Source organism: Sceloporus occidentalis, unplaced genomic scaffold (assembly GCF_023333645.1).
Source record: "Sceloporus occidentalis isolate IW3139 unplaced genomic scaffold, rSceOcc1.0.p SCAF_150, whole genome shotgun sequence".
Classification (NCBI taxonomy): Eukaryota; Metazoa; Chordata; class Lepidosauria; order Squamata; family Phrynosomatidae; genus Sceloporus; species Sceloporus occidentalis.
The window spans coordinates 2,259,023-2,264,022 of record NW_028317130.1 but is presented as its reverse complement, the minus strand read 5'-3'; the positions used below and the strand labels follow the sequence as shown (position 1 = coordinate 2,264,022).

Genomic DNA, 5,000 nt, shown 5'->3' with positions numbered 1-5,000 from the left:
TATTTTGAAACTGCAGTTTGGGTCTGCTGAGTTTTTGGCGTGCTGCTGCTGATAATAAATGCAACCCTGAAACAAAGAACTTCTAACTCTCCAGAAAGCTGTCACCATTCATTCAGGAAGGCCAAATGGCAGAGGATGAAATATCTTGAGGCCCAGGAAAGGTTGGCTCTTCTGATGTATCTTCATTTGGAGAGGCTTGCAATGGCTGAAACTAAATGAAAAGAGGAACTTCATCATGGAAAGGGAAGTGCTACTGTTTTTTCCCCTTGCAGTCTAGCATGCATGCATACCCCAGTTATGTCTCAAGAAATTATCTTCTCTTTGCTCCACCCTAATCCTAACCCATCTACTTTCTATTTGGCTGCCCCTATATCACATATCACCACATAATGGAGATGTAGTCCTACACTCAAGGCAGAACCAAAATGGTTCTGATACTAAGACATTACAGAGGGACAAAAAAGGACACAATCCTACATCAAATAGGCTGCCAAGAGAAGCTAAAGTGCCTTGAAGAAGTATTCACACACACACACATTTTTCACTTTTCCACATTATACCATGGAACTGGAATGGATTTAATTGGCACTGGTGTCACTTACTATATGCAAGATATTCTTTTTTTTAATATAATCTTTATTTTCATATATAATAAAAAAGTACAAGTATTTTCTTGTGTTAATTACTCTTTGATACGTCTTTCTTCCGTTCTTAGAATCGTGAAAGAGTGCTTATTTCTTTTAGCTTCAGTGAACCTTTCTTTACATTATGTATCATGCCACAAGAAGAAAGAAAAAGAAAAAGAAAAGATACAACATACAGTCTAAAATATTTAACAATGTTCTAATAATTTTGTATCTTAAACTATATTCAATAGTTGCTTAATTGCCTAATACATGCATTATTCCTTAATCATCTGTTCCTATTTAATAAAACAAGCTTTATCGAAGATTATTTTTTTCCCCATCTACAGACCTGTAATGGTATAAAAGATAATAATGCAAACAAGATCATAATACAAAATGTCCTAGCTTTAACTGTAATCAACTTTTCAAATATTTATTTATTTTATTTATTTATTTAGGTATTTATATCCCGCCCTTCAGCCCTAATGGCTCTCAGGGCAGCTTACAATATTATTTTTAATCAGACAGTTCCCTGCCCTCAGGCTTACAATCTAAAAGACACGAAACAAAAGGAGAAGGGAATGGTGGAGGGAAAGGGGATGAGGTCCAGTGGTTCTTCTCTCCCTCTGAGGCCTGGACCAAGGCAGATGGATTGGAGGGAGGGCTCTTCCTTCTTCCAAAGATATCCAAAATATCTTTATTTATATCCCAAGTCTTTTCCCAAAACATTAATACTGTACTCCATTCCTCTTTCCTTTTTTGTGTATTTTGATTTTGTATACCACAAGATCTCTTATCTAATTCTCTATGCTCATTCTCTTTTTGCATCCAATTATCGCAAGTTGGTCTTGTGTCTGACTTCCAAAATTTAGCTATCAATATTCTGGCAGCAGTGACCAGGTACAAAATTATTCTCCAGTATTTATTCTCGTCTGATGAATTCAAGATTGAGGTCATATTGAGCAAATATAATTTAGGGCTTTAAAAGAAATTGAATCTCAAAAATCCGTTGAATTGTCTCATGAACCTCTTTCCAAAATGTTTGAATTTCTTCACATCACCACCATATATGGGAAATTGTCCCTTTTTCCTTTTTACATCTCCAACCTACACCTTTTTCTAATTTGTATATCTTTTTTAAATTTCCATGGTGTGTAATACCATCTCTTCATAATTTTCATGAAGTTCTCCTTTAAGTCTTGTGCCACCGTGAATTTATTTGACTTTTCCCAAGCATTTTGCCACTCCTCAATCTCAATCCTACTACCTGTGTCACGTGTCCATTTAATCATATAGTCCTTTACAGTTTCTGGTTCTAATTGTCTATCCAGTGATAATTTATAAAATTTTGAAATCTTTCCCCCCTCTATTTGTCAAAATATTTTGTCTAGCTCGTTCAGATTACTTTTAATACCTGTATTCAACACTATGATGGAGAACAATATTTGGGGATAACAGTTAAATTACATGGCTCTTACATTTAGGTGAATATGCAAAGAAAATGTATGTATTTCTAGATATTACAAGGACTGTTTATTTTCATAATACAACTGTCAGAGTAAGACTCTAGAGACAATTTATACCAAGGATAAGGAACAGTTAGGATGGTGATTCTAAGGGGAAGAAACACATCTGTCACATTGATTTACACTTGCTTTAAAGTTTTTTCTTTTTCTTTTTCTATTTACATAAAGGAATAACCTTCAAAGTTTCCAGGTGGTAGAAATAGCTGTTAGTCTGTTGCTGCCCAAACAGCAGTGCTATAGGCACTTTAAAAATTTAAGATGGCTGGTAAAAAAGCAGGATTACAGCTGACTATTAAGAAGACAAAATTAATGAGCACAGATTATTTACTTAACTTCAAAGTAGGGAAAAATAGATTGAAATAGCCAAGATACAGGAAATCTTTAACTCACTAACCCACATGGAGACTGCACTCAAGAAATCAGAAGAAGACTTAGATTTGGAAATATAGCCATGAAGGAACTAGATAAGATCCTCAAGTGTAAAGGCATATCATTATCTAAATCGGTGGCTCCCAAACTGTGATTCTCCAGGCGTTTTGGACTTCATCTCCCAGAAGCCCTAGTCAGCTTGGCCAACATTCAAGAATTCTGGGAGCTGACATCCAAAACATCTGGAGGACCAAAGTTTGGGAACCACTAATTTAAAGTGATTTAAATAAGTTGAGTGTGTCTGTTATCCCTAAGTCTAGCTACTACTTCTTTTCATTGGGGGAGGAGAGTTGCTGCTCTTGGATAGTGTTTAGAAAATACTCTAGTATAATGAAAAAAACAAGAATAAAGTTCTTCTTCTTCTTCTATTCCATAAATAAGATAAAAGGTAGAAATTGACACTGGTTGTAATGTGGGCTACACAGATAGAGGGCATGCCAGAAGGAATAATTAAGAATATGGAGAAAAGAAGGTTAAGAGGTGATATGATAGCCCTGTTTAAATATTTGAAGGGATGTCATATTGAGGAGGGAGCAAGCTTGTTTTCTGCTGCTCCAGAAATTAGGACCCGGAGCAATGGATGCAAGCTTCAGGAAAAGAGATTCCACCTCAACATTAGGAAGCACTTCCTGACAGTAAGTCTCCTTCCCTGGAGGTCTTTAAACAGAGGCTGGATGGCCATCTGTCGGGGATGCTTTGATTTGGATTTCCTGCATGGATTTCCTGCATGGGTTCGACTGGATGGCCCTTGCGGTCTATGATTCTATGATCCTATGCTGAGAACCAAGCAAATCTCAAGCAGATCTCGGAACTGCATGACAGAGCATCGGTGCAAGCTGTGCAAGAAGCACACAGTATGGCTTAAGGCGGCTTCTGGCTTAACTCACAATAGGCTAAAACAAGAGTTCAAAGTTTGGTTAAGGGGAATGGAAGACACCTCTCTTTGGCTTTCTAGCTACATGGCTGAATTAAAGTCTGCCAAAAGTAAATTTTATAAAAGGCATGCTTTCCAGAGACAATTAGCCACAGATACATAAAACAAAATTTACTACGATAATGTCTAGATGACACTTCTAATCTTCTGGTCTCTTATTTAATAAGGATGTTTCAGGGCTGAACTATGTTGCTTTCTGCATACTGGCCAGGTTTAAGGTGGGTTGCTTGACGGGGATGAGATTTTGATTGTGAAAAAAGCATTTGAATTTATCCAGAATTCCCAAACTTCACCCGTAGCAGAAGGGCACCTCTTTTCCTTTCAGGTAAGGAAAGGGGACATACAATGACATGCAACTTCAACTACAATGAGGTAGTACAATGCTGTTTAAAGTGGTGATCCATGGACTGGTGCTGGTCCATTAACTGCTGGCCCTTGGAGAGTTTCCTGCAAAGAAAGAAACAATTGTACCTAATGGGCACAGATATAGTTCTGGTCCCTGACAAAGTGGGGGAGGGATTGCCAGTCCCCCACATCAGGTAGCTTAAGAAACACTAGCCTACCATATTAACTTCAGGATCCCTTTTCTGCTAGTCATTGTGATATTCTTACACAATCATTCTTTTTCTAGAGCAAAAGACCTACATTACAGGTACTTGAAATCATGCACTCAAATGTCTAGAATAGTGTCCTGTATGCAAGGGCATTGAATAGTATCTGGTGCAGCCCAGGATGAGTTGTACAAAAGACTCTCAGCAGTTGTACAGAATCTGAAATGCATAGAAAATAAGGAAATAGGAGGATCACCCTACACATGGGTTGATACACATAATAGTTTCTTGCATCCAAACAAAGCAGGCTCAGGCACAATTAAATGGTATCTTATAGGGAACCCTTACCTGAAAGAGTGAATATATGACTTTCAATGGCCCAGAGCTTAATATGACCCTTTTCTCTACATCTTTGGCTATTACTGTCAACCATGGGGACATGCTCATGACAAGTATCTACAGGCAAACAAAGTACTAGTCTGGCTATGATTCAGTGCTGTTTTACTCTCTCTTTCTACAAACACACACACATACACACAATAAAGACTCTCCTAGACATTTAAGTGTATGACTTAAGTTGGCTAAAGGAGTACAAACATTGCCATTTCTTTAGTTGCAGTTCTGACATGGGGTTGTCATGCATTAACAAGCATAACACTTAAAACTACTGGAGATAATAACTGTAAATTCATGCAGGACATGGAGATGCACATTTGAGCGGGAAGTGCTGTCTCTAATTTATTTTGCATTTTGGTGCATACAAAACTGTATTCCTTATGAGGTTAACTGACTCAGCTCTCTTTTGAAATTTAGCCCAAATAAGGAACTGAGAATTAATAACCAGCTTCGACATTTCTAGCTTTTACAGTAATGTCACAGCCATGTCTGACAGCTGTTGTGCAGAAGTTATTTCCTGTAATATTCCTACGGCGGG

General features: G+C 37.5%; 1 protein-coding gene across 1 annotated transcript in view; it reads right to left on the bottom strand.

Annotated features, from left to right (window-relative positions):
• LOC149280676 (C-type lectin domain family 4 member A-like) overlaps window positions 1-135 on the bottom strand; it is a 24,470-nt gene extending 24,335 nt beyond the window's left edge. Inside the window, exon 1 of the mRNA XM_089500287.1 lies at window positions 1-135. This exon is cut by the window's left edge and continues 96 nt beyond it. The gene's annotated coding sequence lies outside the window, so the exon portion shown is untranslated.
• Window positions 136-5,000: the final 4,865 nt, after the last annotated feature.